This window comes from Amblyomma americanum, chromosome 10 (genome assembly GCF_052857255.1).
Source record: "Amblyomma americanum isolate KBUSLIRL-KWMA chromosome 10, ASM5285725v1, whole genome shotgun sequence".
Taxonomy (NCBI): domain Eukaryota; kingdom Metazoa; phylum Arthropoda; class Arachnida; order Ixodida; family Ixodidae; genus Amblyomma; species Amblyomma americanum.
Genome location: NC_135506.1, coordinates 86,210,244 through 86,233,369, shown reverse-complemented (window position 1 = coordinate 86,233,369; position 23,126 = coordinate 86,210,244).

Sequence of the window (23,126 nt, the reverse complement as noted above, 5' to 3'; positions counted from 1 at the left end):
CATCGCTGTCACTCTGTCACCATAAGAAAAAGCCGGCCTTTAACTTCAAATGCTCAGATTCCGCATATTTTCAGGATTTCTTTTTTGCTAAGTCATTCATTTGAAGCACCATAATCGAATGATACCATGTGCCATTAAATATAAGTACCAAATTGGACACAACTAAATTTCAAGAGCTAATCCGTAGTTTGAATGGCATATAACTTAACCCACAGTCCTAATTGTGTCACCCTTTCTTTCTTACATTCTTTTTTTTATATGAAGATGCGTCTGTTGCAATGATTAATTATGCACCCTAAAAGTTTGTTTCAATGCATTTGTTTAGCTTTAGCGATTTCCCAGTACTTATCATTCTATAGTCTAGGGACTACACTAGCGTTGTAAAAATTTTTTCGCAAAATAAATAGAATATTCCGCGTATATTTTTCTTTTGTTATTCTTGTTTGTTTTTGTGTGCTTATTTTCAGTATAATGCAGTGACTAATATTTGCTTTTTTACTGGCCCCCCTTTATGTAGTACCCTAAAAACAGGGATATAACCTGTATTTTCAAATCAAGAAATAAACAATCGCTAATGTCATTGTAGCACAGTCGTGGTGGCGCCCACATGCTCAGTGGAAGTTCCCGCCATCATGTCCTGCCCCGGGACACGGCTTTCGCGTTTCAATGCATGCAATGTAGGAACTGCGAGCATTTTGAATTATCTGTGTGATACAATTGCCCTGAGTGACTGTTGTAAATACGCATCCCCATTTATAATGTGTCTAACAAGTCACACTGGTCTTTAGGGATGCAAAATTTGTTAGGCACTAACAATTGTTATTGACATTCAACTTTGCACGTGACAGGAACAATGCAATAGGAGTGCTCGTGGGCGGTGCAAGGTCCATACCTGAAAGGGCTTGAGTTCCTCAATGACCCAGCCTGATGAAACTAGTGGCTCTGAAACAAAATGTGCAGAGTTATGAAAGCAGGAGGCACTTTTTTTAAAACTAAAGAGTTAAAGAGGCAAGCAATTCCCAGCCATCCAAACAAAGCATTGTACAAAGTCCGCTCTTCCCCCTTGATATTGATGGCAACACAGGTGGCGTAAACAAAGAAGACAAGAGGAACTTGGTCTGGGCTAGTTGGTTCATACTGCTACGACACAGAGTGACAAAGCGCAACGGAACTAGGACGAGTAGAAGAAACATGAAACACAGGACAGGCACTTCCTGTGAAACACAGGAAGCACCTGTTAGTCTGTGTCGTAAAAGAAGACAAACACTGAGTATTTGTCACATATAAGTAAAAGCCTTCTAAATGCCTGACACCGAAGGTATGGGGGTCAGTGGGGTCTGGCTTGAAATTCTGGAGGAGGTGAGAAGAAATATACGGTGTGCTCATAGGCTGTTCGAGCTAAAATGATTCTTTCATGTTCTAAGCGACGGAATTGGCCGATGTCATAATCCATTTGTAGTCTGATAAACTTAGATATATGAATTAATCCTTATGTACTAACTCTTAGGCTGTAGTTTTCATTTAGTGAACAGGAGCAGGCCGTCAGGGTATCGTATATCAATTATCGGGTGGGTAGAATTGTAAAACTGCCCTTAGTGCAATGGCTCGAAAAATTTCAGCTGTTCAGACGTATCTAAGAGACGTATCTAAGGGCTCTGATGGCCCGCTGAAATTCTCTAATTGCTACCAAGCGCCGAACTGCAAAAATTTAAACGTAAATTAGCAAATTTAAGTAAGTTACTGTATAGACAAATTCTACCACAACCGCTACGGCGCCCATCAATGCCGTCGCCATGATCGCGAAAGAATGAGTTTTAGCTAAAATGCCGCTTTTTAAAAATCACTTATCTTCTCGTGAACACCCTGCTCTTCTTTGCTGTTCTGAGGGGTTCCAAGAAAACTGAATACCTCATTAGGCCTAGACGAGCAATGATGGAGTGCGTACGTAAACCAGAGCGCAAAGTGGTCGCTTGCACTTTGCTGCCAATGCAACGTTAGCCACAGCTAACGCCATCACCAATTGTTACGGAAAGCGTAGACGCGTTTTCTGCGTGCGTCCTTGGGTTCTCCTCCCTACGCGTCTTCATCGCGCAATTTTATAAATGCTGAAGGACACGAGCACAACGCACACAAAGCCGCTCAAATACTGCTTGCTCAAAAGTGCGCATTTATGTCCAACGCTGAAAATAACACCTTGCTTTTTCAGGAATACACCTCGGCTACTGCGGGCATGCATATTTATTAAAGCAGTGCATGTTTGATGTGTCTTATCATGTCCTCTGTACATGTATGCGCGGTGCCGCTGCATGTCGGGATCTGCAACTCAAGCCCCATGGAGCTGTGGCAGGTCTGATATCTCGGCCATGAGTTTATACTTGGCGCAGTGATGTATTATGATCAGTATAATATTGTCCGCCCATAATATACCGATTGATGGCAGTCAGAGGCTGTCACGATGCGATTTAAATTTACTGACGCAGCTGTTTAGCAGAAGACATTGGGGGAACGCACTGCATCATTTGGCGCCCGAAACGCCCTGATCATGTGACCAACCTCGTCCTCATAGCCTTAGCCGCCTGCCTCTCTCTTAGTGATTATCAGGCGGGGTGCGCGGTCGCAACATGACAGCGTCAAGCGCCTTGAAACGCCATTCCACATTACATCCTGAAACGACTGCATGGCGCAGTATAGGCAGCAGCAGCTTCCACTATTATAATCATTATGAGATCTCTGCGTCACCCGCATTTTAGGAATGTATAAGCATTGACGCCTCCTCGCCCCTCTTTTCCCCTGTTTGCCTAAATTAATCAAGTTCCATCAATGCCAATTTTGAGTTTTCAAACTTGCCACCACGCTTCGTTTGCAAATATGGCGAAACGCTTTGCTCCGTCCACACTTCCGGTTTTTTTAAAATTTGGCACCACCCTTTATCTCCGCCCACTTCCGGTGTTTTCAAATTAAGCGCCAGTTCTGCCCCGGCCCTGCTAACTTTGTGGGAAATTTAAGCTGAAATAAATATTACCCCACATGCCCCTCATGGTTTCTGCTGCGAGATTTTTTAAAGCTCTATTTAATGCAACCATTCTGTTTCTTTCAGCTCAATTCACTCGAACGTTATCGTGATGACAATCTCGTGGGGACACTAAACCGCAAACATGGCCATAAAAAGCGTACGCATTAATAAAGCCATCTGCAGCAAAGTGGCACATAAGTTGCGCTACGAGAGCGCCAAGAATGTGCCGAGGCGAAGCGGCGATGTCTGAACACACACGTGCAACGGAGCGCAGGAGGCACCGTTTCTTCCGCGTCGCGCCAGTCTCGTCTACCGGCGTTGTCGCTCGAAGCTCGCTGGAGAGGGCGACCAAACACGTGAGGTCATTGGGACATCTCCAGAGGAAGATTTCCGGAGATCATGGAAAAGCCGCTCAATTATCCTCTATCCGTAGCTATCATCCGCTTCAGCGGCGATGGAAACCTACTGCGGAACCAAGGGGAACAATTGGGCAGAGATCGCAGGGGCGGTGGTGCTGTCACAGCTGTGTAGATTGATCTGCAAGTCGCTGCCAACGCGTGGCGAGACATTCGTTTTCACCAATCTTCACCTACGAGGTATTTAAGGTGCCGACGCTGACACCTGGCCTAGCCAGATATCTGAGACTCCCTGCGTCGCCTTGCTCTAAGCGCCAGAATTACGCCTCCAGCGAAGCCAGTAGCCGAAACGCTGACGCGACGCCTAAGAAACACTGCCTTGTGGTCCCGACTTGAAACGCGCGGCGGTTCGAACAAAGGCCAAACGCTGTTGGAAAGCTGCACTGTCCGACACTAACCTGCCGGAGCAGCAATGGATTATTCGGGGGGCGGTCACTATAGCGCATACTTAATTATGGCATATATGCATGCTTACGCGTGTGGGCTCCATCAACGGAAGCAGACACCTCACCAGTGCCTCAATACAACTTTTCAATGTTTGTTCCTCTCTCGATGAGGGCTCTCGGGGTAAAGGCGCCGCGCGATATTATGCTAAAGTCCTTTCCACTACATTTCTGACACTACAAAGGACTCGTAACTCCTCCAGAGCAACAAAGCAACCGTCATCCCTTCATGTTGGACAGCACCAGTAAAATCAAGTACACAAGTTCACAAGCAATGTTCACCAGCACGCACTGAACTGCTCGACCATATCTGTAATCAACATTGTTTGTGGTCACGTGCACCCGCCGTGAACAAAAGAGTTATTTTTCAAGCGTTTACTGCTAGGCGTGGGTTTTCCAGCGCATTGAATTTCACACCGCATTGACCGTTGGAAAGTTTTATCTTGGTGTCCTATATATATCCCGCAAATGAAGCAGGCTGTTAACGCCTAAATGTTCACAAAAAATAAAGAAGTAGCTTAGGTGGAGTGATAGTGACCAGGCCCCGGGACATGGAAACGAGCTATTTCCGCGCTCAATCTCCGGATTAATAAAGCAAGGAGTTTCGATGGAGGCGAAATTTTAGAGGCCCCGGTACTGTGCGATGTCACTGCTCGTTAAAGAAGCCCAGGTGGTCAAAATTCCTGCAGCCCTTCACTAGGCGTCCCTCATAGCATGAGTCGTTTTAGGACGGTAAGCCTAATAATCCAGACCTCACCACACCAAACCAAATAACAAAAATTGTAGGACGCTTAAGCTTCGTCTTTAAAAGTGAGACGCGACAGCGTGTCGCAGCGTTGCCGAGGAGTAGTAGACAGAACGGAACGCCACCACCCGTTCGGCGCGGCGCGTGGCCCGTTGGACAATTTAAGGAAATAAGCCTGTCTCACACATCTCGGCGGAAACCCGAACCGGGCCGTAAGGGAAGGAACATGAAATGAGCAATTGCTTTTAAGGAAACGAAATGACGCCTGACTCACATTTCTCGCTGCACACACGTATCGCGCCATAAGGGGAACAAAAATTGATAGCTCGATCAATCAATCCATCAATCAATCAATCAATCAACCCATCTCTCAATCAGTCCTTTACGTTGTCGCGTTAAAATCCCTTCCCTTAAGGCGCGGTTCAGAAGTCCACCGAGATGCGTCATTTTTCGCTCACGGACAAAGACGCCGACGACACCGGCTTTTCTTTGACACGAGCTCCTTAAAGCTTTCGCGTTAAAATTGACAGTATCACAGACGCTATCGCTCTTGTCAGTGATCGGTAAGGTCAAGCGAGCGTCATGCGCGTTCGGATGAAGCCGCTCTCTGCCCTTCACCCTCCCTCATGCTTTCCGTCCCCTGTGCTTTCATTCGCTCGTGCTCTCTCCTTGTCCACTTTTACGCGCCGCGCAGAGGGATACAGGTAGTGGAGGACTGCGGAATAATTTTGACCACATGGCGTCTTTAACATGCACTGACATCAAAGGTGAGCCCTCCACTACGGCACCTCTTTCTTCCGTTCTTCTTTCACTACTTCCTTTATCCTTTCTCTTACGGCGTGGTGCGGGTGTCCACCGAGATATGTGAGACAGTTACTGCTTCATTTCTCTTTCCCAGAAACCAATTTTCATTTTTTAGACACGGGAGAATCAAACCCTTGCAACTGACGTTAGGGGGTATTAACGCGCGTCGAGACAGAGTGCCTCGGCTTGCCAGGACACTCGCAATGAAAGCGCTTAAGAAGCAACGACCCCGTGCAGGAACCTCAGGTAGGGATGCTGCGCATAAGCAAAACGCACAGGTTGGCGTCCCTACGACGGCAAAGAGGGTTCGTTGAGAGGACGTCCTTTACTGCGTTCTTGGCTTACAGCGTTCAAAGCAAGCAAACAACTCGGCGTCGATAGAAAACAGGCGATACCAGGACCTCGTAGTTTGTTTACAGGGGTTCAACATCCCAAATAGAGTCAGGCTGTGAGGGACGCCGTATGGAAGGGGTCCGGAAATTTCGACCACATGTGCCGTTTTAACTTGCACTGACATCGCACTCTACGGCCTCTACGATTTCATGTCGCATTTTGATAGAAGCTAAATTCTATAGGCCCATTCTCGCTTGGCACATAAAGCATAGTTGGTATGTGCGTCAATATAACGAGGTTCAATCACGCCAAGATGATGCAATAATATTTATTGAGCTCTCCTTAAACACGGGCAAAAACAGTCTACAAAAAAAGCGAGCGCTCAACTCATTTGTTTCAGGGTTGAGTACTCGTCGTATTTTACCCCCCAAAATAATTTCCCTGTGCGATATCTAGCGAGGAAGTCTGCAAAACCTGCCTTACAGAAACGCGGTTCTTTTCGCTATCCGCAAAACGCTTAGGTATAGCATTTTGGTGCGGCTGATCTGCAACAACCCGCAATAAGCTTTGTTTGGAGGACGACTGAGGCGGAGCTGTTGACCTACGTTCCAAGAAAAAAATGAGCTTCCTGGTGCAGCCAGCGCGCAATTATACGCGCATGGCGCCGTCCAAAATAGTTATACAATCATGCCTCCCTGTAGCCGCAAGCAGTACTATTGAAACTAGCGCATAGAAAGAACTAGTAGAACAGATGCAGACTTACCATTTGTTGCCATTGGAGTGCAGGGCTTTTCGAGGTGCCAGAGGCGCTTCTTGAAGTGAACTAAAGTCACTGTTCACTGACAGCACTGGCTCCTTTGTCACCCTGGTTGTGTAGCGCTGCAGCGATGCGGTTTCAGTCGGATTTCCAAGCGAACGCTCTTCGAACAGCTCAACACAGAAACGCGTCGCCCACGAGCAAGAGTTGAAAAGGACGCGTCGACACGTGGGCTTGGCCTGGGAGAGGCTTGGACGCTACCAAGACGATTCTGTGAGGGGGGTGGCTGGCGGGAGGCATGGACGCTACCAAGACGATTCCGAGAGCGGAGGAGGGGGTGCAGGTACTGAAACTCGGAGACAGCTTTCTGTGGCTGTGTGATGGAAGTTTGGAACGCGTGCCGCCAGGTAACAGGCCGGCGTCTGTGGCTCGCGAATGCGTACAAAGAGCGCGCTTGAGGAAGGCGGCGTCTCGAGCTCCTATCTTCCACTGCAGATCCATAGAAAGCTGTATCTCAGTATAAACAGTTAATGAGAGCAGATCCATGTGTGCTTTCCTCGGTAAAAGACACAGACGCCATGCGATTCTTACAGCCGGCAGCATATTGGTGATGGTGGTGGTGGTGGTAAAACTTTATTGGATGCACTGGGGCGGGCTTTAGAGGAGAGTGGATAGTTTCACCGCTCCATTGCCTCGGTGGCAGTCCTCAATCCGGGACACCATTAGTGCTGGCCGCTGCCGGCGCTCTTTAATCCAGAGCACTCTGACTCGAGGTCCAAGCAGCTAGACATAGTTGCCTCCCAGCCCTCTGTCGTTGGCTGATTTACTCTCTTTATTTGCGGATTTGTTTGGTATGTCCATACGATATGATATGCGTCTGACTATACGTGTCACAAAATCTGCAGTACCCAGAAAAAGTTGGGCATATGTGTTTTAGAATCACGGAGCTTAGAAACTACCCCGTTTGCAGCGTTCTGAGGTGGTCGTTCCTCAATTCTATTCATGTTCTTGGCGGGCACGGGGAACGTCTGCCTACAGAGGCGCAGATACGCTGTAATGTCCGCATTTAATTCGTTTTGCGGGGAAAGGAAATGGCGCAGTATCTGTTTCATATGCTGTTCAACACCTTAACCGCGCCGTAAGGGAAGAGATAAAGGTGGGAGTGAAAGAACAAAGAGTTGCCGCATTGGAGGGCTCCGGAATAATTTGGACCAACCGTGGGTCTCCACGGGTGGCACACGGGCGATTAGCGTTTTGCCTCCATAAAAACACAGCCGCCTCGGCCGGGTTCGAACCCGGGAACTCCAGATCAGTAGCCGAGCGCCCTATAAACATTGAGCCACCGCGGCCGGTATATGTAGTTAGCGGAATCGGTACAGGAGTCCCGACAGAGTCTGGGAAGTCAGTGGAACTCAGGGGGAGAGACGCTCGGGCGGCGGTGTGAGCAGCCTCGTCCCCTTTTTCACCGGTGTCCGTAAAACCCATACCCATTGTTTTGTTCTTTTCATCGAGCTATGTTTCACATTTGAAAAAAAATTTTCTGGCAAGCGGCGCTATTACTCTTGTATAATTTCGACAGCCTTTTTGGTGGTGGTAGTGGTTTTATTAAAAGTAATAGTAAATAGGAAGGAAAAGATTTTTGCTAGCCCCGGCAGCTGCCATCGATAGTGAAGCACCTGAGCTGGGGCAGCGGAAATAAAGTATAGCAGGCAGAATGGAGAAATGAAATGAAAGAGGTGAGGGGACATGGAGAGAGGATAGGGGGAGAAGTAATAAGTACAAACTATTTACACAATAAGAAATGTGTCCAGGTTGTGCGCGCGATTAGTTCATTTTAGAGGAATTAAATCACACACGCGCACAGCACTGTGTCGGTTACAACAGGAGTGGGGCGTCCAGTTATTTATCGTTCAAGGCAGAACTCGCGGAGCGTTCGGTCACTGCGTGTAACTACCTGACGAAGAACAGACGGGGCATCAAGCCCGTGTGTTCGAGGAATACACAGAGGCTCACCAAAGTTCGCTCACGAGTGCGCGCACTGCCCTGCGGCCACAATAGCGTCTTGATGGAGTCTGGTAGTATGCCCTGCGCCCTATAGGCCGCGAGCATATCGCGACGAGCATCGGCGAACGCGGAGCAGCGAAGGAGCAGATGTTCTAGTGTTTCCACTGCACCGCATCCGTCACACACATCACTCGTCGCGATTCCGTGACGCACCCGTCGTTCCCCGGGCCACACGCAGCCAATGCGCGCGCGGAGGATCATTGCACGTTGTGACCGTGTAAGTGCGCGACAGCCGGTGACACTGTCGATGCGCTCACCTCCCGCGATGCGTGGGTCGGGGTGCTGCTTTCGGAGATGGTCGTGGATGGCCGCACGCACGTCCTCCAGCGCGAGGGGCAGATCGCTGGCAGGTAGTTGGTGGGCAGCGGTCGCGAGGTCGTCAGCTTCTTCGTTTCCGGCGACGCCGCAGTGACCGGGCACCCACTGTGCACGCACGACACAACCTCTCTGCGCGAGGCGCTCGATGCGCGAGCGAATTTCACGCACCAGTGGGGTACCGCGGCCGTTAGATTGCAGGCGGCTGAGGGCGGCGCGGGAGTCGCACAGCAGAGCACTCTTGGGCGGCGGAGGGCCGAGGGTGAGCAGCAGGTCCAGCCCGAGCCGGATCCCCATCAACTCCGCTGTGGTGGAGGAGCCCAGGAAGGCTGCGTGTTGCTGGCTGTGCAGTCGCAGGACGGGGATGGTAGCCGCCGCAGCAAGGGAGCAGCTGTCGCGGGCCACTGACCCGTCGGCGACAGCCTTTTTGAGAATCAGAAATTATATGCGTGGTGTCGGAGTGGCTGTCAGCGCTGTGGCCATGGTCAAGCCAGTAAAGTTGCGTTAGCCGAAGTGGCTGCATAATCAAATTCATTTAACTGTACTGTGCGATGTTAGTACACGCTAAAGAGCTCCAGGTGGTCGAAATTTCCAGAGCTCTTCACGACGGCGTCGCTCAGAGCCTGAGCCGCTGTGGGATATAAAACCCTCATTGAAAATAGAAAATTCGTTTTTGCGGAAAGGAAATGAAGCAGTATCTGTCTCATATATCGGCACACACCTGAACCGTGCCATCCTAGGGGAAGGGATAAATGAGGGAGTTAAAGAAGAAAATAAGAAAGAGGTGCCGTAGTGGAAGGCGCCGGAATAATTTCGACCCCCTGGGGATGTTTAACGTGCAGTAGCGTTAAAGATCCCCAGGTGGTCGAAATTACTCCGGAGCCCTCCACTACGGCACCTCTTTCTCTCTTTCTTCTTTCACTCCCTCCATTATTGCCTCCCCTACGGCACGGCTCATGTGTCCGCCGATATGAGACAGATACTGCGCCATTTCCTTTCCTCAAAAATCAATTTTCATTTTTCATTCAGGATTATGCGTAATAATAATTGGTTTGGGGGGAAAGGAAATGACGCAGTATCTGTCTTATAGATCGTTGGACACCTGAACTGCGCGGTAAGGGAAGGGATAAAGGAGAGAGTGAAAGAAGAAAAGAAGGAAAGGGTGCCGAAGTGGAGGGCTCTGGATTATTTTCGGCCACCTAGAGATCTTTAACGTGCACTGACATTGCACAGCACGCGGGCGCCTTACCGTTTTGCCTCCATAAAAACACAGCCGCCGCGGCAGCGTTCGAACTCGGGAAATCCGGATCATTAGCCGAGCGCCCTAACCACTGAGTCACCGTGGCGGGTTTTCACCGAGGGCTGAAATCATCAAACTTATACGTGTGTTTGACGGCTGTGCGTTCGACTGAAATCAAACACGGCAGTGTCATGCAAATGCGCGCCAAGGTGTTAGTGTCATGTAGGGAAGTTCAACGCTACGCTATGGCGCAGGAAAACCGGGCAGCACGCTCTCAGCATGCCTAAACAGGCTCAGTGAATGACTTTAGTAATATTGGTTCCTAGTCATTGTCCTCGATGATGAACCATGTTCTTTTCGTGCCACGTGTTTTTTGCGAGAAACCATTTTCTTAACAGAAGTGCTGAACACAAATGCCTGCAACTTTCAAAGCGAAAGTTTTACTGGCCGCGAAATTGTGATTTTGCCGTTGCGATGCTCTGAGGGGGCACCTGACGTTGCAACGTGCGCCTCGCCGCGGAGGCGAACCTGTCTGGCCGGGCCGGCGGCGGCTGGCGCACTCGGCGCGAAATAGAGACGTGCTCCAAGTCTCCGCCAGTGCGGTCAGAGTGCGCCGAAGCCGCCGAACGCGTCGGCGGTGAAGCGCAGTTGGCGTATAGAGGTTCTCGCTTTGGCTGACGTGACGTCGCCGTGCAGCGCTCGCGTGTTGCGGCGGAGTATAAACGCGCCTTAACAGAGCCTGCGCTCGACTGCTAAGCAACGTCTTTGGTGGCGGCATCTATGGGAACCACTGAAACCCCCCGCACACACCTAAATGGCTGCTGGGTGATGAGCGTGGAGGCCATTCAAGACGCACCGACATAGGAGCTGAGAGCCCAGCCAAAAGAAGTGTTTTCAAACTGTTTCCAAGACCTCAAAATGCGTTGAAAGCTGTGTATAGACTGCAAGGGAGACGATTCTAATATGGTGCTGCACAAACTATTTCATTGTTAAACACATTTTTTTAATGAACTCAGTCTCGCAAATTTACGCATATATATATATATATATATATATATATATATATATATATATATATATATATATATATATAGGGGTTCCAATGCGCCAGTTTACAAGTGTAAGTACAGTATTACGACAAACGCGACTGTTCGTTTTAAAGGTTTATTGTGCCAACAGTTTCGGGAATGGTATTCCCTTCGTCAGGGCCGCACTAAGCCTGCCCTGACGAAGGGAATACCATTCCCGAAACTGTTGGCACAATAAACCTTTAAAACGAACAGTCGCGTTTGTCGTAATACTGTACTTATATATATATATATATATATATATATATATATATATATATATATATATATATATATATATATATATATATATATATACATATATATATATATATATATATATATCTATATATATATATATATATATATATATATATATATATATATATATATATATATATATATATATATATATATATATATATATATATATATATATATATATATATATATATATATATATAGGAAACTTCGGGGCTCTTTATATATGTGAGGCAGGCCAACAGCCAGAGAAACCAAGGAGCATAGGAAATTTTTACTTTAGTTTTGTGGTGCTGACCAGCGGCAATTAATATTAAATATTTGCCTAACAATTCGGAGGTCGTGGGCTTGGTACCTACCGGTCGCATGTTTTTTTTCTGCTTTCCTAATCAGTACGTACCCTTCCGCGAACAAATATTTTCCAATAATCTTCATTGATCAACGCCCCAAACTAAAAAAAATGGTTGCGGTTTATCTCCACCATACTAGCGAAGGCTGCAAAGCGAAAGCTTAGTTTGGCTGTAATTTTACTTGGTCAGGCGGTCCCTATCATTTTCATATACATTGCATGCCCAAATATCTTTGGGATCGTCAGACTCGGCGCAGCGCCGCCGATACACAGTCGCAACCGGCGGCTTGGTATCTATCGCTAAATATTAAAATGATTCGCGAATGCGAAATCAAATAAAGAGCGTTAGAAACGTTTTCTCCTATGCTATCGACAATTCGGATACCAAAGTGTACACCATGAAACGACAATTCGTTTGGTACCACCCGTATCTCTATGCGACGACCGGTTAGGCCGCCACGGCGCTCCGAAGGTCGTCCTTCAGAACGGTTTCGAGGACCAAGCGTCGTTTTTGCGAATCCCTCGCACAAGCCAGAATTCAACTAGACTAACAACATTGTGCGCAGTTTCGCGCTAGTTTCTTTGACATCATTCGGAACCCTCTGCTCCAAATGGAGGGTTCACAATTTTATCACAAATGGTGACTTCAAGTGGCACCAGTCTCAGCACACGCTCGTATTCACACGGTACATATACAGCGAAACGCCAGCCGCGTGCTGAAATTAGGAGAGCCGAAATAAAAGAGAGCAGCGCTTGTGGTCAACGTTGTTTTGGCTCAGCCTGAGCAAGTGGGCAGGCCCCCTGCACTTTCCTTTTTATTTTTCCTGCCAGCAATAGCAGAGAGAGAGAAAGAGAGAAACAACTTTATTGAGCCGAGCTGGACGTCTTCTTAGACGATGTCGAAGGAAGTGGATCGCTCTTTACTGGACCTATATGCTTCCCCAGCCGCCTGGCCCCTGGAGATTACAACGAGCTGGTCTTCCAGGGCGGGGTTGGTTAGCAAGGTCTCCCATCGCTCGGTAAGGTAGGAGGAGAGATGGTGTGATGTAGTGGGGGGCAGGTAACAGGTGGGTGGATTGCCTTGATAAAATCGCATACTCGCTGCTGCAGCGTATGCGCTCGAACCCGCGCTCACGTTGGGCGCGGCGCTGCTCCAGTATGAGCAATTGACCCAAGGCCCACCCCCCTACGGCTCCTGCGCGCCCTGGCCTGCTGCCTCGGAGGTACAGCGAGAGATCGTCGGCTTCGCGGGAAAGTGGAGCACACCCCTCTGTCCTGTGCAGCAGCTGGCCAGAGCCGTCATACACGAGGAGCTCCAGGACCATCTCCTCGTGTACACCGACGACTTAGTGGCCCCCGACAGCTGCTCCCTTGCTGCGGCGGCCACCATCCCCGCCCTGCGACTGCACAGCCAGCAACACGCAGCCTTCCTGGGCTCCTCCACCACGGCGGAGTTGATGGGGATCCGGCTCGGGCTGGACCTGCTGCGCACCCTCGGCCCTCCGCCGCCCAGGAGTGCTCTGCTGTGCGACTCCCGCGCCGCCCTCAGCCGCCTGCAATCTAACGGCCGCGGTACCCCACTAGTGCGGGAAATTCGCTCGCGCATCGAGCGCCTCGCGCAGAGAGGTTGTGCCGTGCGTGCACAGTGGGTGCCCGGTCACTGCGGCATCGCCGGCAACGAAGAAGCTGACGACCTCGCGACCGCTGCACGCCAACTACCTGCCAGCGATCTGCCGCTTGCGCTGGAGGACGTGCGTGCGGCCATCCACGACCATCTCCGAAAGCAGCACCCCGACCCACGCATCGCGGGAGGTGAGCGCATCGACAGTGTCACCGGCTGTCGCGCACTTACACGGTCACAACGTGCAATGATCCTCCGCGCGCGCATTGGCTGCGTGTGGCCCGGGGAACGACGGGTGCGTCACGGAATCGCGACGAGTGATGTGTGTGACGGATGCGGTGCAGTGGAAACACTAGAACATCTGCTCCTTCGCTGCTCCGCGTTCGCCGATGCTCGTCGCGATATGCTCGCGGCCTATAGGGCGCAGGGCATACTACCAGACTCCATCAAGACGCTATTGTGGCCGCAGGGCAGTGCGCGCACTCGTGAGCGAACTTTGGTGAGCCTCTGTGCATTCCTCGAACACACGGCTTGACGTCCCGTCTGTTCTTTGTCAGGTAGTTACACGCAGTGACCGAACTCTCCGCGAGTTCTACCTTCAACGATTAATAACTGGACGCCCCACTCCAGTTGTAACCAACACAGTGCTGTGCGCGTGTGTGATTTAATTCCTCTAAAATGGACTAATCACGCGCACAACCTGGACACACTTCTTATTGTGTAAATAGTTTGTACATATTACTTCTCCCACTGTCCTCTATTCCTGTCCCCTCACCTCTTTCATTTCATTTCTCCATTCTGCCTGCTGTCCTTTATTTCCGCTGCCCCAGCTCAGGTGCTTCAGTATCGATGGCAGATGCCGGGGCTAGCAAAAATCTTTTCCTTCCTATTTACTATTATTTTTAATAAAACCACTACCGCCACCACCAATAACGTGTTGGAACGTGCCTTCTGAGTCTTGCAGAAATTAATTCATTCTCTTACTTTCCTGGTACATCTTATTTTGAGGGTATGGGTGGGGTAAGGATCCTGCCTGTATCTGCCTCTAGATCGCTTGCTGTTGTGTGCTAAGGAATTTGTGAGTACCGGGGTAACGCCGCCTCTTCTTCTTGTAATCGTTCATATTGTTCCTAAAACTAATTATGGACTGTGGCTCACCAACCTGTATCCGGTGTTCCATTTCTCGGGCGAACTGGCGGGCAAGTTCTTTGCCCTCAGCCCAGATTGAGCATGTGACCATATCAGCTCAGCTTTCCTTTCAGGTACGTCGCTTTTACTCTTGAGATTTTTTTCTAGTGCCGCAATAGAAACCCACTCCTTTCTGTAGCTTTTATACGCCTTTTTCGAGTCAGTGACAATTCTTCACACTTTGAGCTGCGTGAGTGCTAGCGCTATTGTTGCCTCTTCTACCACCTCCGGAAGAGGCAACTCAATGGAGGCGCAATTTAAGAGCACACCTCGCGTCGTAACTGACAGCGTGGCTCTCGATGAAAACTTGTGTAACGAAGCGTCTGTGAAGAAAGTGACCCCCTCTTCCTCTTCTTTTACTTGATCAAAAGTCTCCGTCTAGGCCGCTATAAGAGGTGAGTCCAAGTGCCTTTTTGGCGGTGAAATACATAAACGCTCGCGTACAGTGCAAGTGAGTTTCCACGTTAAATAACCAGACATAGTCTAAGCTAACCTGGAGCCGTCCATTGCTGCATCGCACACAGTAGAAATGCAGAACCACAGCTTATCCAAACTATTCGGAAGCCCTCCGCTGTACCATGACACAAACCCTCATGCAGCTTCGGGAGATTAAACTACCTTTGCCAACCGTCTTAATTTTATTTTTAACTCACAGGAGGTGAACTCAATGGCCAGATTCCTCCAGAGGCTGCGCATGTCCATACTGCTACTTATTTTAACAGCGGAAAATATGCTCGGGAATCTCAGTGAAGCAAATAAGGCACACCTTCAGGAACAAAAACATGAAGGAAACTAAGGAAGAATTCTGCACGTTGGCGCCACTTCGCTGTTTTTGAAAAAGAAAGGGGCTAAGGAGCCGTAGTTATATCACTATTTTACGCTCCACAGTGGCTTTCCAATGAATGTGCAGACTAGTGAGCGTTACCATCACGCAATCTGTTTGGCAAGCAGCATCATTACTGGTTTTTAAAATTTCTTGAGATTTTTGCTGCTTAGTTATTTTTTGGCATGAGAGGTGTTGGCAAAGAGCGGGCAGCAAAACTAGTTTAAAAGATCAGTGACACAGAAATAGAAAGGGTTAATGGTCATCTGGTCCTCCACTCTGAAGCTGCACACAGCTGTTGACTCGAAAGTTTTAAGGATCGTTGGAGATTGAACATGTGGGCACTCATATGTCAGCTTTCCCGCAGTTTTCGATTAGCCGAAGGGTATTCCCACCTTGCTACAACAGTGTACAATGTGTGAAGCATTTCTGCAGAGGATGTTTGGTGGTTTTACTGGCTGTCTTTGTATATATAGCATAATTGCTCCAACTATTCTGCTGCAGACAAGATATAAACTAGGTGATCGCGTTCGCTTGTGAATTGGCCTTCAACTTGCTTTGACTGGCTTTCTATGTTCATTTACAAAGAAAGTCAAATTATTTTGTGCGGTGTGAAAAATCGCATTTGAAAGTTGTACAGAGTAAACAAAGTGATGGAGTGATAGATGATCGCCATAATGAGTGCATTACCTGCATAAATAAAAGCAGTGCACAACACTGATGTATTTTTTATTCAAGAAAACTATTTATGGTTTTGAAGACGTTCGCCCAGCGTGCTCCTTGCTTTTGCAGCGCCTATGCGCTCAAGCAAGTGGAAAATATTCGCGGTGAATATTAAGCAATTGCTACACCCGCCTCCAGTGACTTCCAGCTGGCTCATGGATTCGATTCTGGCTCATGGATTGCTGGATTCGATTGGCATTCAATATCTAGCAGGCTATGAGCCAGCTGCAGGCCATTGGACGTGAGTGTGTAAATACATTCAGAAGAGCGTGTTGTCGGGCAAGTTGGCTTTGCATGATATAGAAAAAGTTAGCGCAAAACTTAGACGAAGACAGAGAAGAAACACACGAGACGACAGACGAGCGCTACTACGAACTGTTTATTGGGTCTTAACACCCGGAATATATATCCGAAAAAACAAGCATGCGCAGACAGTTGGAGGCACACACGTCATACACCAGCGCCGTGACGAGGCGAAAGGGAATCCAGAAAATCACATTCAGAAGTATAAATCTGTAAGGAAGGGTCACTCGCGCAGCGATCAGATAGCCTTTTAATGTGGAAGGCCTCCAGCACAAGCCTCGCTGTGACATTGGCGCTCCTGCCCAGAATCTTTGCTTTCTCAAATAGTGCCCTACACGTGCTGTCACAGGAAGAAATATGCCGCACAATATTAGCGGTTCTGTCGTTGTTTTTTAAATTTCTATCATGCTCCCGTAGCCGGTCATTAATGCAACGGCCAGTTGCATTAATGACCGGCTACGGGAGCATGATAGAAATTTAAAAAACAACGACAGAACCGCTAATATTGTGCGGCATATTTCTTCCTGTGACAGCACGTGTAGGGCACTATTTGAGAAAGCAAAGATTCTGGGCAGGAGCGCCAATGTCACAGCGAGGCTTGTGCTGGAGGCCTTCCACATTAAAAGGCTATCTGATCGCTGCGCGAGTGACCCTTCCTTACAGATTTATACTTCTGAATGTGATTTTCTGGATTCCCTTTCGCCTCGTCACGGCGCTGGTGTATGACGTGTGTGCCTCCAACTGTCTGCGCATGCTTGTTTTTTCGGATATATATTCCGGGTGTTAAGACCCAATAAACAGTTGGTAGTAGCGCTCGTCTGTCGTCTCGTGTGTTTCTTCTCTGTCTTCGTCTAAGTTTTGCGCTAACTTTTTCTATATCATGCAAAGCCAACTTGCCCGACAACACGCTCTTTTGAATTGTATTTCTTGTACAGCGGGCCCATCCTTTTGTACGTCATCTCTTCATCCTTCTGTTCTGGATCATCTTGTGCGGCACACCGTCATCGCTACATGTCAAGCAAGACAGTTTGCCTTCTGTCTCAGGAGGGGTGTTATTCCTGGCTGTGTTAGTGCACTTGTTGGCCCTGTTCAACCGTCGTGGGGCCATGTCAAACGCCTTCTCAAGATTCTCCGTTCGGAACTTTGGCGGCAGATCAGGCTCTACCATGACTGGATGTGGGTCGTCTGCCAGAGTTTGTACCCTGACTGGTTCGCCAAGAAGAAGACAGCTGACCTAAAGAGTCTAGTTTCGCACGTCGTCGAACAACGTTGGAGAGCTGATCTTGCCTGTCTCCTCACCTCATTCGGTAAGAAAAGAAGCCATGACAACAAGGAGCGGGTGGTCTTCGCCGGTGGTTCTACTGTGCCAGAAAACATTTTATCTGTCCTGGAAAAAGGCCCCAAGTACTGCATTCAAACCAAGGTACCGGCTCACGAGCTCCTTGCTTTTAATAGGAATATTGCCTCAAAGGCCAACGATGAGGACAAGGAACGATGCCTACTAGAAGGTGTGGACAGCCTTAAAAGGTGTGCTAAATATTCCCCGAGTAAGTCTGGTTCTGTGGATGTGAATTCTGTTGTGCACCATTTCAAAAGCCACGATTTGTGCTTACTGCAGTCCGATAAAGACGGCAAATTTGTTGTTTTACCGAATGGCCTCTTTAAGGAAAAAGCCCTTGAGGCGCTGGGCAAAAACTTTTTGCCTGTCAAACGAAGCAAAGTCAGTGTAAAAACAAAATTTGTTGACTTTTGCAAGAGCTTGCAGCTGACGCCTTTAGCGAGTGCTATTGATAACAGTTCAAAGAATTCCTTGTCGGTCTTTTTTTCGGCCAAAACACATAAACCAGATATGCCGTTTAGGACTATTGTAAGTGAGAAGGGTTCATGGCAACACCACGTCAGCCGATTTCTTCTTTCCAAGCTTAAACTTCTGTCTATTAATGACCCCTTCTGGGTAAAGAAGTCAGCTGATGTTGCCGATTTTTTTAAAAACAGCGATCAGGTATGCTCTGCCTTTTCTATCGACATTGAAGATTTGTTTTATTCGATACCACATGCTGAGTTGTTGGCCTCTGTTAGAGAGTGTATCGAAAGCTCGGGGGCGGTGGCGTTCCAGAACAATGCCGGCATTTCAACTGATAATTTTCTAAAGCTTTTAGAGTATTACTTGAATGTTACCTTTATCTTACATGACAATCAGTTTTATCTGCAGCGCAAAGGTATTTGCATTGGTTCTTGTGTAGCGCCAATTTTATGTGATATTTTTCTATCTTTTATCGACCGCTCTTTGGAAATTGCCTTACGTGATGGTCCGGTTTTAAAAGTTTTTAGATATGTAGATGATTTTTTAATCATTTTAAGGGCTAGGACCTTTACATCCCTTGACCCGGTTGTTTCTCAGATTTTAGCTGTTTTTAATCAATTAGGACGAGGGTTGGTTTTTACGCATGAATTGCCTGATAATCAACAGTTACGGTTCCTGGACTTAAAGCTTAGGTTCTGTAATGGCCACGTGTGTTGGATGTACTCCCCCCGTGCCAACAAAGAGTTGTTGAGATACGACTCTTCCCACTCAAAAGTTGTGAAAAGAGCTATTGCGTCACTCTGCCTGGAGTCTGCCCTTCTTAAATCGTGCCCTCATAGCATTCAGGAGAGTGTCAATAATCAGGTTTCCCGCCTCTTGGCGGTAGGCTTCCCTGGTCCGGTTATTTCTGCTATTGCTGAAACCCTCCTGCAAAAACAAAAAGGCGCTCAAAAAAGAAGACCGGATTTCTCGACATCAAAGCCGGTGGTTGTTCCATATGTGCACCGAGTGTCACACAACCTCAAGAAGGTGGCCGGCAGGCACCACGTGCCCTTAGTCTTCTCAGCCCCCGACAAGCTTTCAAAGCTTTGCCGACGCATTTCTGGCCCTTGTGAGAGTGGCTGCAAAAAGAAACATGGCATTTCTTATGTCAAATGCGCTACAGGGGTGGTGTACAGCATACCATTTTCTTGTGGGTCTTCTTATGTAGGTCAAACTGGCCGTTGCATTAATGACCGGCTACGGGAGCATGATCGAAGTTTAAAAAACAACGACAGAACCGCTAATATTGTGCGGCATATTTCTTCCTGTGACAGCACGTGTAGGGCACTATTTGAGAAAGCAAAGATTCTGGGCAGGAGCGCCAATGTCACAGCGAGGCTTGTGCTGGAGGCCTTCCACATTAAAAGGCTATCTGATCGCTGCGCGAGTGACCCTTCCTTACAGATTTATACTTCTGAATGTGATTTTCTGGATTCCCTTTCGCCTCGTCACGGCGCTGGTGTATGACGTGTGTGCCTCCAACTGTCTGCGCATGCTTGTTTTTTCGGATATATATTCCGGGTGTTAAGACCCAATAAACAGTTGGTAGTAGCGCTCGTCTGTCGTCTCGTGTGTTTCTTCTCTGTCTTCGTCTAAGTTTTGCGCTAACTTTTTCTATATCGTGTAAATACATGTTGCTATTCCCCGCGAAGCTCTCAAATTTAAAGGAGTAGAAAGGAGAAGGATCCAAGGCAAAGCCGCATTAAAATAATAATTGGTTTTTTGGGGGGAAAGGAAATGGCGCAGTATCTGTCTCATATATCGTTGGACATCTGAACCGCGCCGTAAGGGAAGGGATAAAGGAGGGAGTGAAAGAAGAAAGGAAGAGAGAGGTGCCGTAGTGGAGGGCTCCGGAATAATTTCGAACACCTGGGGATCTTTAACGTGCACTGACATCGCACAGCACACGGGCGCCTTACCGTTTTTCCTCCATAAAAACGCAGCCGCCGCGGTCGGGTTCGAACGCGGGAACTTCGGTTAAGTAGTCGAGCGCCCTAACCACTGAGCCACCGCGGCGGGGCGCATTAAAATAGCCTGCAATCGGTTACCGGTTAAATGTCGGTGGATGGTTGGAAAGAGGTGTGAAAGTGATTGGTTTTTACTTGGGCCTGCATTCGCACTTGATATCGGGCCACATACCAAACAATTCACATTAGGTCTCGGTTGTGCATAGGCTATTGCTCGGCCCCACATCGGGAAGGAAACACCAGTGTTGCGGAGCACTTCCGAAAGCAACGTGACCGCGGCATCCGAAGACCAAGTTTCTACTGCCCACGTTTGAAGCTGGTGCCGAAAAGTTGCTATGTCCTCGCCATCGATGACGTGATCGGCTTCACAAACAAAAAAGTGCACAACACCTGTATCTTTTCGGTACTAAACTACGGGGCAGAAAAGTAGAGGCTCACGAAAAGGGCTAAGCTCAAAGTAAGGTCAACGCAGCGAGCCATGGAAAGAAAAATGACAGGTATAACGTTAAGAGAACATAACCGGGCAGAGTGGGTGGAGGAACAAACGCTGGGGAATGACATCCTAGTCGAAATCAAGACGAAGAAATGGGCTTCGGCAGGACATGTAATGCGAAACCAAGATAACCACTGTTCCTCACGGGCAATGGAGTGGATTCCAAGAGAGAGTAAGCGTAGCAGAGGGCGGCAGAAGGTTAGGTGGGCGCATGAGTTTACGAAGTTTGCAGGCAAAGGGTGGGTGCAACTGGCAAATGACACGGTTAATGAGAAAGACATGGGGGAGGCATTTTCTCTGCAGTGGGCTTACTCAGGCTGATGATAATGATCAACTTGAGGACAATGGTACCTATGATTTCAGTCAGCGCTTAAACCTACAAAAACCGATTAGGATCCAGGTTCAGGGTCTTCATTCCTGGGGCCAGGGCTCCGCACGTGCTCCATGAAGGCACAAAACGTAGGGTCCCACACACATCACGCTGTAGCTGGTTGCACTGTTTTTACTTTGAATCAGCTCCAAATTTGGCACACGCAGGGAGTTGGAGGCTAACTTCAACGCGTCTTTTCGTTCTGCGGCGAAATTTCTGCGCATGACTTTCGGCTGGCCTTGCACAAATCTACAAAGGCATCAATCACATTTCTGACAATCATCCATCGTGCGACAACGCGCATATGCGAGTCGCTTGAGTGCGTCGGTGTTGCATTGAACTAGAATTAATCACTGTGCAGGCGTTGCGGATGCGGAGTTTGGCTTGGCTTAAATGCGAATTGTCTGAACGCTGTATAGACTATTTTGCTGATGCGCTCCTAATGCAATGCATATTCTGGTCTATTGGAGTGAAAGGAGCTTTCACTGGTTCTTTCTTTGCCCCTATATGTGAGTAGATTACCTGGTAGATTCTGGCCTTTGGAGTAAAAGAAGCCTTCACTTTTTTATTTCTCGCCTATATGTGAATAGATATATGCTGCTCTCTCTTTTGGATCCTATTGTTTTAATAGGTTTCATTTATAATGCCGCGAATCTTTTCAGTGTTTGTTCATTCTCCAAAAATGCCGGCATGCCGCTTTGTAGCTTTGTTTACGATGCAAGTCGCGATTAGATTTATCTCGATTGATTGAGTTGATTGACTCTCGATTCACTCTCGAGTCTCGATTGACTGGTTGAGCTGATTCTACGCTGTTTCAGAATGTTCTAGTGACTGTGCACGCTTTATCTCGAAAGTTCGCTATCAGCTTAGCAACGGTGGACGAGGCAGCAGTTCACCGAGCCAGCCGACGTCTCGAGGGAGAGTAGATTGAGATCGGGACCCTGCCTGATCGCACAAGACCGCGAAAGGACACAGCTACGAGCACCACAAACTCACCAAAGATGTCGACCCCGATCATACTATAGCTGCCGCGGATGCCGCCATCTTTGAATGGATCTCCAACCGATAAATATTTAGACCAAATATGAACGCGTGGCATCATTCAACTAGTGGGATGACGCGACGGAACTACAGCGTGTCTTTTTTGCACTGGAGGCCTCAGCACGCACGTGGTATTAAAACCACGAGTCTTTCCTAACGACGAGCGAGCTATTCAAGAAGGAACTCATGTAGGTATTTACCAGTGTCCTGAGGAAAGAAAGATCCGAACGCTTCCTCGACTCCTGTTTGAGATGTTGGAAACATTTATTGCCAAATACAGAGGGGGAAAAAAACCCCTAACATTGCACGAGGCAGCCCTCAGGGGGCTGCCTTTAGAGGGCAAAGGAGAGCCCTTGGAGGGCTATCCGCTTCAAGGCGTCGCCAATTATCCGGAGTTGGTCAGCAGCAGCGGAGCTGGCCAGGAGAGCCTCCCAGTATCACTCCGCAATGGTTGGGGATGGAGGGTGCGGGAAGGTAGGACATGTGAGGAGGACATGAAGGAAGTCTCCAGGTTTTCCGCAGAACTTACAAGAAGAAAGGAAATGACTGGGGTAGCGGACATGAAGGAGAGTAGGGTAGGGAGCAGTTCAGGTCTGGAGTCGGCGCCAGTGTGAGGCCTGGGTTAAGGTTAGAGAGGAAGCCGGCGGATCATAAACGCGCCGGGTATCTCGGTATTTGTTAAGAATCTCTTTGAACGTAAGCAGACTCTCCTGGGATGGTGGAGGAGGTCCAACTCTTGCCCGGAAAGTGAGACCTCGGGCGAGGAAGTGGACCTCCTCGTTACCCAGGAGGCCTGCGTGTGCGGGATCCAGATAAGGGTTTCGGGGTGGGTGGGATGCCAGAGTGTAGAAGCCGAGCCACGGTGCGAGATATCAGGCCTTTGGCGGAATTGGATAGGGAGGATTTTGAGTCGGAGATAACTTTGGTGGCGGAGGAGGAGATGA